Raw genomic sequence first — 12500 nt, forward strand, 5'->3', positions numbered from 1 at the left:
TCCTGTGCGTGCCCGTGTGAGAGTTTGTGTGTATTCAAATGTCCTTCTGTGTGTGTGGTTGTGTGCACGCCCGTGTGTGTTTGTGTGTATTGTAGTATCCTGGTTTGTGTGTGTGTGTGTATGTGTGTGCATGTGCACCCCAGGAGTGCGGGGCTGCTAGACTGTGGCTTCGTCAGGTAAATGAATGGTGAAGCGTGCGCGTCTCGATGGTGAGGACTAATTTAGTTCTACAGCCTGCGGAGCGTGCATGGATAAATCATGCACCTGGCGTTATGCACCACTAGTCTGTCTTCGCTCTCTCACTTTCTCTCTCTCTCTCTGCCTCTCTCTCTCGCTCCCTTCTCTCTCTGCCTCGCTCCGTCTCTCTCTCTCTCCCTCTCCCTCTCTCTCTCTCTCTCTCTCTCTCTCTCTCTCTCTCTCTCTCTCTCTGCCTCTCTCTCTCTCTGCCTCTCTCTCTCGCTCCCTTCTCTCTCTGCCTCGCTCCGTCTCTCTCTCTCTCTCTCTCCCTCTCTCTCTCCCTCTCCCTCTCTCTCTCTCTCTCTCTCCCTCTCCCTCTCTCTCTCTCTCTCTCTCTCTCTCTCTCTCTCTCTCTCTCTCTCTCTCTCTCTCTCTCAGCCTCTCTCTCTCGCTCCCTTCTCTCTCTGGCTTTCTCTCTGCCTCGCTCCGTCTCCTCTCTCTCTCTCTCTCTCTCTCTCTCTCTCTCTCTCTCTCTCTCTCTCTCTCTCTCTCAGCCTCTCTCTCTCGCTCCCTTCTCTCTCTGGCTTTCTCTCTGCCTCGCTCCGTCTCTCTCTCTCTCTCTCTCTCTCTCTCTCTCTCTCTCTCTCTCTCTCTCTCTCTCTCTTTCTCTCTAAAAGACACACACACACACACACACACACACACACACACACACACACACACACACACACACACACACACACACACACACACACACCAGAACACTGCAACACACAAAAACATTCCTTCATTCCACTCTTTGCATACGCGAGTTATTAGGATGTTTATTTACATATTTTCCTTCATTCTCAGTAGTTTAGCCCTCTAGAGCTGGCTGTCTATTTAATTAGTCTGGTTTAGAGCTCAGGAAACAGGTGGGGTATATCCCCAGCCAATCAGCCAGCGGTATCAGGCGGTCCAGACTCTATGCAATTTGAGAACGATTTCCCTGCACTCTGTTGTGGTGTTTTGTCAACAGAACGGCAGGGAACCGTAAGAATTGGGAAATAATTCAATATATTTTGGTTTGTAATTATAGGTGTGTGTGTGTGTGTGTGTGATTGCGCACCTGCACATGCATGTGTGTTTGTGTGTGGACGTACGCATGTGTGTTTGTTTGTGGGTACTTGTGTGTGTGTGCTTACATGTGTGTGTGTGTTCGGACACGTAGTTGTCAGTATGTTTATGTGTGGGTGTGCAAACGTATGTGCTCGTACATGTGTGTGTGCCTGTGTGTGCATTAGTTGTGTTCGGGAATGACTTTTTTCGAGTCATTTGGACGCTCAGTGCTAACAGTTCTTTCTGGTAAGCGTTTAATTATCCCAGCCTGAGGGCGTGCTAGCAGGAGAGGACGTTGGTTGACTAGTTTGGTTGATCCGTGTTTGGGTCGAATACAGAGAAGGCTTCGGAAATTTCATTGACGCAAAACATTTTTCTTTTTTATTAATTGGGCTCATGACTTATTTGTGTTTTCCGCCTCTTTTCTTTGAACTGTATGTAACTTACGCATGACCCTCACATTTCCATGTAAATAACATCCATTGATATATTATCAATGTGACAGTGTTGGTCTTATGAGTTATTCATGAAGCGGTGGGCATAACTTATTTATCAGGAATCTAGTAAATATCAGGATGTATGGCTCCACGCAAACAGACGGGCGAGTCCTGGGATTTTGTTATCAGAGGTATATGAAGGAAAAAGAGAAAAAAAACAGGACACATGCACGCACACGCACGCACGCACACACACACACACACACACACACACACACACACACACACACACACACACACACACACACACACACACACACAATCCTCTCCAGAGTGACCCTCATAGAACAGCTGTCAGGACTAGACTGGCTCAACTTGGTGTAGGTAACGAGGACTAGAGAGAGAGAGAGAGAGTGTGTGGGTACGTGTAATTGTGTGTGTGTGTGTGTGTGTGTGTGTAATTTAAGTGTGTGTGTGTGTGTGTGTGTGTGTGTGTGTGAGATGTGATCACGTTGCCCGTTGACACAGACACAACGTCATGTGAGCAGAGCTCCGAGCCTGTGCAGCATCCCAGAGTATTACAGTGAATGAACGATGGGACACAGAAATAAAGATCAGGAAGGGAATGTGGGACACACTGTCACTCACAGGGACAGCTGCCCTGTGTGTGTGTGTGTGTGTGTGTGTGTGTGTGTGTGTGTGTGTGTGTGTGTGTGTGTGTGTGTGTGTGTGTGTGTGTGTGTGTGTGTGTGTGTGTGTGTGTGTGTGTGGGAGTGTATGCTCTTGTGTGCAAGAATGTGTGTGTATGCGTAACTGTCTGAGGGGCAATAATGTGACTAGGTGTGTATGTTTGTATCTGTCTGTGGATGCGTAGGCTGTTTTCGTGTGTGACTGTTATGTGACTGTGTAACTGTTACAGGGTCAGTAATGTGTGTGTGGGCGTGCATGTGTGTATGTTTGTATCTTTCTGTGGGTGTGTAATGGGTATGGATGTTTTAATCATCAATTAATTAACATATGAACCATAACTGTGTCCCAAGAGGCATCTAAATCTGAATGGGCGTCCAAGGGAGAGAAAGAGAGGAAAGAAATAGGGGTGAGAGAGATGGGGAGATGGAGAGATGGAGAGAGATTCAAAGGCAGTAAAAGTGGGCTTTCATTTTGTCGATAGATTGCTACTTTAAGTAATCTCTTGGGCATATTTACTTGCAGCCTTTCACGGTCAATTAGTTCACAGGCAGTGAACATAAGGCGAGTATATGACGAGGCAGCCTATCAAACGTCAGCAATTTTTCCCATCTTTATTTCCCTGCATTATAAAAATATTCTTTCTTCCAGTGCCTGTTCAATTCCCAATTCCCTCAAAGGCAGTAATGTTTTGTCATTCGCTGTAGTGTTTCTTTGTTTGTCGCTTTGTCTGTGCTAGTCAGTTTTTACACAAAAATGACTCATGTGAATACAATTCTCCAAACCTGAAATACCACAGAAGAACAAAATGAAGAAATGGACAGGTGGTGTGCAGTACGCCGTGAGTGCGCCACCTTTGGGTCAACGCCTACGGTGAAAATGGCTGATGTTATTGTTTGTTTGCATTTTGTTTGCGTAGGGAGCAGAGCCAAGGATGGCTGAAAGTAGTGTGGGTGTCTACTGAATGCAATCCTTACAGTAATGGTTTTCCTTAACCAAATCATAAAACATGCTCACCCCCTCGTCAACCATCTCAGCCAGGAACACTATAACAGCACAACATTCAAAAACAACAGTCAAAATCAAATAACATCAGAAAACAATGTTGTTAATGTGTGTCATCACAATCCTTGCGTGTCTTCCGCCACCAGCAAAAATATACAACCCCACCCGAACCCACTCCCCAGTCAAATCAGAGAGAAGGGATCTTCTTCTGGTTCACATATTGCTCCCGCTTAATCCCTCCGCGGCTTAACTCATTCCCCGTCTCCACCCGTGACCGCTTTCTTCTGCATATTTATACACGGAGACAAGTGGTGCAAAGCCACCGCTAATACCATTTTGACACAGCCTGAATGCTAAGCTAATGCCGCTCCTCCATGCTCTGTGATGTGTGTCTGCGCTCTCTCCCCTTCTTATCGGTGCTCTTTTCTTCGTTCCGTCCCTCAAAAGAGTGCCCTGTGGCCTCCGCCGGCAGCGCACGCCGATATTGTGTTGAGTCCCCCCCCATCCACTGTGACGGATCCAAAGGCTACGTCAAGGACACTGCCGTCAAAGAGAGGAAAGAGCACAGCAAACAAAATGCCTGCCAGCTATTTACAGTGGGGATTCATGCGCAAAGCCTCGACGCTTCCCCAGACTGGTTGTTCCAGATCAAATGGGCTTCTGCTTGTGGAACAGGCCCTGGCTCCATTGAATCCCGGAGACATTTTGGGGTTGGGAAAGTTGGATATTCGCTTTCAATAGCTGTGGGAGAGACTATTGTGCCGTCCTCTTTGTCAAGAAATGACAAAGAGTGGCAGCACTGGATGAAAAGATCAAACCACAACGGTTTGATACGCCCTCGATCGACCCAGGTAGATTATTGAAGTGCCGATGATGGTACTACAGATCTGGCAAATCAATTAAATAACCGAATCGAATTGAAATGTGATACATTGCGTGTTTAAGCAAACTCTATTTGTTTATCTTTTTCTCCCTCTGTGTGTGTGTGTGTGTGTGTGTGTGTGTGTGTGTGTGTGTGTGTGTGTGTGTGTGTGTGTGTGTGTGTCTCTCTGTCTCTCTCTCTTTCAATTCCATCTCATTTCCCTCTGAGGTTGACATTTCTGAACACGTGTGTGCATATGTGACAGAGCTGTGCTGCCATTGTCCTTCTGACCTGTGAGGTTACGTGCACACTGCGCTCACCGCTTTTATCTACTGCGCATTAATCAAAGCAGAGCAAAGATAGCTTTACATTTCTTATTTTCTTTTCCTTAACCTGCAGTGACCTATGCGTGTGTTCACAGTAACACCGTTGACATTTCCCCGTCGAAGAATACTGGCTTTACATATCGCTCTAAGTCCCCTCCCCCCTCTCTAATTCTCTCTCTCATTCTCTCTCTCTCTCTCTCTCTCTCTCTCTCTCTCTCTCTCTCTCTCTCTCTCTCTCTCTCTCTCTTTCTCTCCCCCCCTCTCCCTCTCTCTCTGGAACAAGCTACAGATCCCCATTGTTAGCTTCCTCTGCGGTGATGAAATGTTGGTATAGCCAATCATGTTCTTTGGCCCCTGAAGAAAGGTAAATAATGTAGGGCTGTGCAGGAGCCACTGACTTTAGAAAGAAACCATCCAGAGAAGACCCCATATGTGTTCTAGAATGTGAAGCACGGAATATTTGATTATGAAAGTGAAAAAAATGACTGCTTGTATATGCCATGTATATATCAAAGTCAAAGATGCTTCATTGGGATTTGTTCTGACTATCATTAAATTAGCACAAGAAATGCAGGCATTCATTTTTTAATGCTTGGATACAGTGAGTATATGTTACTTATTTATTTCCATGGGAATGAACATTTTATCATATTATATTATATTCTCTCTCAAGACCCGCTTGCTTTTGTCGAACTCCCAAATCCCAAAATGGTTAAGGAAAGAACTCTTACCTCCAACACCTAGAATAATGTTCCCTGGCTGAGCTTCCCCAATTCGGTTAGAAAATGCATTTCATTATATTCCAATATCTCCCAGATCCCTAGTGATCATAGATGTACCTTCAGTTTTCACTTAGATTTTTTTTACACTTCTCTTCGTTGCTTGTAAATTGATCTAAATTCACAATTTTACCTTCAAATCTGTTCCGGGGTGCGGTGTGACTTGAAAACACTCCAACGTGGTTGTTTGTTAATGTCAGCTGACTCCATTACAGATAAGAGGGGCATGGAAATTGAAAGTCACTGATAGGAGTAATGAGAAAGAAGGACACAGGGAATTTAAATATACAGGCCACTTTCCCAGCTCCCGCTGGAAAGAGAAAGTGTCTTGTGGCACAGCAAAAATGGCTACCGTGGAATTTTAATGACACTGCTGTTAAATTTCCTTCTCGTGTTTGACAGTGCGTGAGATCTCAGCAGAGAGGGAAGACGGCTGAAGTACCCGGAATTTTCTCTGAAATGACCTTCATATTGTCTGCTGGTTTCCAAGAAAAGGAAAAGATTCAAAATATCTTGGAAGACAAAACAAACAAGTCAAATCTATTTGCTGATTTGAACAACCTATGAGACCTATGAAATGTAATCAAAAGTTGGATGGTGTTTTGTTATGAGGCATACACATTACGTTAGGATTATGTTCAAGTGTTGCTGCTTTGCACCAAGCAAACACGTACAAAGATCTGCTAAGCTATCTCAGCTATCTTAGCTTTTGTCGTTCAGAATGAACCTAACAGGGCCCTAATAGGTTGTATTTGTGTCATTACCAATTATATTTAAGTTGACTTATACCTGTAAAAATCCTGGTTGTCACTCAATGAACCTGTATACATAATGAATATATACGAAATAGAGATGATCATATTACTTCTGTACATGACCATATCAGTGCAAAAACATATTTAAACAAAACACCCTGCTCCTTTCTGGGTGAGTTTGGAATGATAGATTCTATGCTAGAAAAATTTTCAGTGGGTAAAATTGGACTTGGCAGGATATTCAAAAGTCATTTTGCTGGAACGAACCCGCCCACCCAAATCCTATGATGACCGGGCATTAGGATTCCAGGAACCAAGTTACATTCATTCTATTCAGATAACCGGTGGAAAAGTCAAGAAAATCTGTCCGGATGGCAACTCTGGATGTACGGTCCCCATTAATGACGCAACACTTGGCCGCCTTTCAGTCGGACACACAAAAAAAACTCTATTCCCTCTATGACCCGGCAATAAAAAGGTCAGAGGGGTGCCACCTTAGGTGTGACTTTGCAGATTAAAGCGCCTCTCAAACTGGGAAGCCTTTTCTGGCCGGCTCGGTTCACACGAAGAGCTTTGTGTCTCTCTGTTCAGGCTTGTGGTCGTTGCTTGCTCGTGTGCTGTAAGTGTTGGCCTGTGAACAAACATGGGGTAAAAAGGCTTGACGCACACAATCCTGTAAGTCTTAATGACTTAAGGAGCGTACCAAGCCCCCAATAAACAAATTACACATTTACAGCTACATGGGGAGCTGCGTGTTGCGTTGTGTTGTGTTCACCCTTGATCAGGCGCCTTGTCGATCGGGCAGCCATGTGTGATTGTGTGTGTGTGCGCGCGCATTGGTGTGTTTCTAGTGCTGAGGATACTGATTTCTCCCCTTCAGCGGCGATCCTAGTGAGTTTAAGGAAGAGAGAGGGTGCCAAATGTCCTCAGCCTAAGCGGTGAACACATAAAACCGATTCTATCTCTCTGTCTCTTTCTGCCTCCCTCTCACCCCTAACTCCAACCGCCATATCTTTATTTCTGTCGCTCCTTTGCGAAGGTGTATCTCTCACTCTTGGGGGGGCGGTCGCGGGGAATGTCATTCATCACACGGGACGTGAAGAAGCGAGAAGTGGAGGGTGTTGAAGTAAAAACACTAGCCCAGCATTGTTTTGTTCTCTCTAATGAATATCAGCTAAAGGTGAAACACCATGAAATAATGTTTTTTTCGTCTTTTGTTAGTTTTCTAAATATGTTTTAATAATCTTCCCAGAAAGGGAATAAAAAAAAATCCAAATCGAGCACTGAAAAATAGAATTTGATTGCCCGTGTGATTACTTTATATTTGTACCTTTCTCAATTATAATAAGCCTGTTATACATATCCTTTTAATACATTTGATTTATGTATTAAATATATCTACGTCCAATTGACAGAATGATGCCTCCTGATGTTGAGAGGCGGTAGAGAAAGTAATTCTGGGTAACGTAGGGAAATAGCCTGTGACAGAATGTGTGTTCGCCTGAAGCGACAGCCAGTGATAAATTGCAAGTCACAATAAGTAAGGGATAATGTATAGAACGCCGGTCATTATCGGGAAAATAAGCCCTGACAGGGCGAACAGGACACCGACGCGCAGCCGAGATGTCTTGCTTCTCCCTGAAGGGGCTTATTTTTGACAATGACCGGCGACATTCTATACATTACTCCGCTTATTACACTTGCCAAAACGAAAAAATAACTTCACATGGTGTGTCTTCTTCATTTTTTTTTGTTACCAGCATTCGTAGTGTTGATCAGCAGAGAAATAGTCTGCCAAAGACGTTGACGTCGCTCAGCAACCGAAGACACTGGGGTTGACAAGGTACCGGACTACTTGCGGAGTGATACCAAAGACGTCATTAGAGGCAAAAAATCCTTTGTTTTCCTTGACAGCGGCCAATTATACTTAGCAATGGTGAATTATCAGATATAATTCTGGCCTGTCTGTTGCTGTCAATTATCAAATATAATTCACCACCGGAAGTTGTGAAGAGCCCATGCAAGAGAACGGAGAGTTCCACGGCATAGAGAAGACCCGTGTTATTAAGTACAATATTACACATATCAGAAAATAGGCCCTGTGGAGGGTTGTACATCACCGATAGACGCTTTATTACGATGTCAAAAGTGTTAGGCTGTCATACTTTAAACATCGATGGAGCACAGGGGAAATTCCTCAGAAGTCAAATTCAAGAAATCTATACTCGATAATTTTGCAACCACCTTGAAAGCTGGTTTCTCTCATGCTAAACAAGGAGGAATACAGCCTGGAATGACATGCATGCACGGGAACATTCATCCACAGGGTCCATAGAAAAACACAAATCCCTCCTTTGTCTCTCTATGTATTCTTGGGCACACTTGGTGTGCCCAAAACAAAGAACCAGACCGGGCCGGATTGATTTCCCTCGCTACCATGAAAACCCCCAGAAAAAAAACAGACAAGCGCACATGCACACATGCCAAAAACTCACAAACACGTTCCCATTCACACACACACGCACACACACACACATGCACGAATGCACGCGCGCGCACACACACACACACACACACACACACACACACACACACACACACACACACACACACACACACACACACACACACACACAGATTAATTCATTAAACCAGCACATCACTGACAATGACCTATGCACACACACAGACACACTCATTCAACCACAACATCACAGACACATGAACACCCATACAGACACACACACACACACACACACACTTATTCAACCACAACATCGCTGACCCAGACACACGTACACACACACACACACACACACACACACACACACTCATTCAACCACAAAATCACTGACAGAGACACACACACACACACACACACACACACACACACACACACACACACACACACACACACACACACACACACACACACACACACACACACACACACACACACACACACACACACACACACACACACACACAAGAATAAACACAATAGCTTTGACTCTAGCCAGAACTGACAAAGGATCTTCAAGAAAACCCCAGGAAATAGCTTTCTGCTTGTTGCTTAGTGCCATTGGTATCTGGAGATCTGTGCTCTTGAAAGGCCTGTCTGTTGCTGTCAAACCACACACACACACACACACACACACACACACACACACACACACACACACACACACACACACACACACACACACACACACACACACACACACACACACACACACACACTTACACGCACACAAATACTCATGCACACAAGACCATACAAAACCTTTCCTGCAGAAACAGATGGGCAAACCACACATCCTTGCATTGCACAGCATGCAGTCGCACGCAAAAATCACACGCAACCATGCACACTGGAGAAACACCCGACATGAGCATCCTGGCAATCCAATGAATAGCTTGGATGTGAAAGAGGAAGATGAAGGGTGTGTGTATGTGGGTGGGGGGAATGTCTGTGTGTTTGTGTGTGTGTGTGGTGGGGGGGGTTGTTGGGCGTGCGTGTCATGATGGCAGAGTTTGCCACATTTCAATCTTCATTCCACCATGTTATTCTCTGTGTGTACTAAACATGTATGTAAACTTGTGCATAAAACTTCTGGCACAAATGGCATGCAACAAAACTCTGTGTGGGTGTCAGTGTGGGTGTGTGTGTGTGTGTGTGTGTGTGTGTGTGTGTGTGTCCCTATGTGCGTATGAGGTCCTAGCCAGTGTGTGCTGTGCAGCTGTGATGGAGTGATTGGCTTGTTGTCTTTGAATGACAGTGGCACCTCAGAGCCCTGAGCTCCTCTGACTGTAGGCCAGCGATGCCACCGCCACCAGTCCCTCCATCTCCATCCCGACTGCTGCCAGCAACCTCTGCTTTATTTTCTGTCTGACCTCTGGCAAGGCTGGCTCTTTTGGAATTCAGCCCCCCCCCCACACACACACACACACACACAGACACACACACAAACTCTCAATAGAGATACACTATCCAAGGCGGAGCAGCACGTTGTCAAGGTTACAGATTGGAGGACGGAGCACTAGTTTTGTAACATGTTAAAAAATCAGCAAAAAGACAAAGTTAATTTGACCACCCCAAAGTCATTCATTATACATCTATATCTATATATCTATATAGATGTGTGTGTATATATATGTATATATAGTGTGATTCGTTTTAAGACTTTGTAAGACTATAATTGGGTGTGCATAACTCTGCATCTCTCCTTCTGTACCTTTTCTCTCAAAAAGAGCCAGCACACTTAAATAAGTTCTTATATCGCTTTTGCCAACTCGTGTCCCATCGCTGGCACTAATTGCCTCGCAATGTTTTGATTAACCAAACACTTCAACATAGCTAAGCTCTTAAGTTGCTAAACATTTCTCACTCGCACCCTGACAGACACGCACACATACAATTACTGACTCGGCGGTCGGTTAATGTACCGGCTTTGCGGGGAGAAGGAAATTCAACGGCCCAGTGCTCCGACCACTTTCCGAGCCGCTCGGCAATCCACCGTTCCACTCCTCCTCGTCAACATCATCATCATCATCATCATCATCGTCATCCTCTCTAGCCTCCTGCCCTCCCCTTTCCCGCCTCCCAGCCCACCCTCACACACACCTACACCTACACACACACACACACACACACACACACACACACACACACACACACACACACACACACACACACACACACACACACACACACACACACACACACACACACACACACACACCCCCCTCCTCCTCAAATCCCTTCCTGCACGGTGACACTTCCCTGTGAAAATTCATAAAAATTGAGCCGCTGTGTTCAGTGAGCTGAACCGAGATAAGTGCGGGAGAAAGGCGCTCTACGGACACAATGGAGCAGGAAGGAACAGACGAAGAAGAATTAACAATCCTTTTTTTGTCGAAAGAATAGAGGTGGCTGGTGGCGACAAGAGTAGGGAGGAAAAGGGGTGTGGGGGAGGGGGGATGGAAAGGGCTCTAGGGGGGGGGGGGGGGGGGGAGAGTCCACGTTTCCTTCTCGTCCTCCCTCTCTGTTTCCTTTGTACTTTGACGCGGACAGGTAGAGGACGTTGCTTGACAGACAAAGAGAGAAGAGGAAATGTTCTGCCGTGGGTGTGCGTGTCTGTGCGTACGTGCGTGCTGCTGTCTTTGATTAGCCAATGAACTTGTTCCGGCCGGTACTTCATACTAGCAAGTGAGTTAACCACCCTACCCCCCCTACCCCCCCCCCCCAAACCATCGCACCCTGTCCCTCATTCTTGCACAATAATATGCAATAGGAAGCAATGGGAGGGCATTTGCATTGTGCTAATCACATACATTTCCCTTTGCTGAATTACTGACGGTTGAATGGAATGTAACTTCTCGAGTTACTTCTTACTATAATGTGACTCTGCTGGTATAAATGGCCTGAGACTGATTCGCTTCATAGCAAAATGTCAAGGGTTCCCTGTTTGCCTAGAAAGCTATGCATTGACGTCATCTATGCTTCCTGCGTAACCAAGGCAATAGTGCGGCCATTCTGGATCCAGTCTTTCGAGGTTAAGTGGGTGAACGGGGAATAAAAGTGGTTATTGAAACAGAAAAGCTGGTTTCAGCCTGCTGATTAACCTGTTGCTCACCTGGTGTAAGAAAAAGCTGCAACCAAGTTTGCGAGCGGTAGGTTATCCCTTTCCAATAAATCAATGCCGCGTGGTCCATGAACAAGACGATTAACCCACGACCACTTAAAGTGGGAATTATTACCCGATAGAAATCAGTAGCGCGACAGTAACCAAGCGGCACCAAGACATTTGACTTGTGTGTGTTTGTCTTCTCGAGGGAGCCCTTGTAAAGACACTGCCGAGTGTAAAGGTGTGCAGTGGGCCACATTAAATAAATGTATTGAGTAAATATTTAAAAAAAATTAACATGAAAAAAAACAATGAATAAAACTGTGTACTGTGGTTCTCTCTCTCTCGCTCTCGCTCTCGCTCTCTTTCTCTCTTTCTCTCTTTCTCTCTTTCTCTCTCTCTCTCTCCCCCTCTCTCATCACAACAACAGTGAGCTTCAGATTGAACTCATGACCATCTTCTCCTCTGCATATAGAATGTCCTGAGGGGAACATACTCTGGTTGCTCAAGAGCTCCCTGCCAGAACTCTGAGGTCGCCCCTCCCCTCTCAACTCTTCTGCTTCCTCTCTCTCTCTCATCTAACTTTCTCTCATCTCTTTCTCTCTTTCATTGCCTGGATCTCTCTCTCTCTCTCTCTCTCTCTCTCTCTCTGTTTCTCTCTCTCTCCCTCCGCTGCTCTGCCGGAGCTGGCCCTTATCTGGGCCAGCATATTGCCGTCCACTGGTTTGCTCTCGGTTACCTACTTAC

At 45.5% G+C, this 12500-nt stretch overlaps 1 protein-coding gene across 1 annotated transcript in view; it reads left to right on the forward strand.

Annotated features, from left to right (window-relative positions):
- The window catches only part of cntnap2a (contactin associated protein 2a), a 206423-nt gene that overhangs the window by 80587 nt on the left and 113336 nt on the right, over positions 1 to 12500 (forward strand).

Source organism: Gadus macrocephalus, chromosome 23 (assembly GCF_031168955.1).
Source record: "Gadus macrocephalus chromosome 23, ASM3116895v1".
Classification (NCBI taxonomy): Eukaryota; Metazoa; Chordata; class Actinopteri; order Gadiformes; family Gadidae; genus Gadus; species Gadus macrocephalus.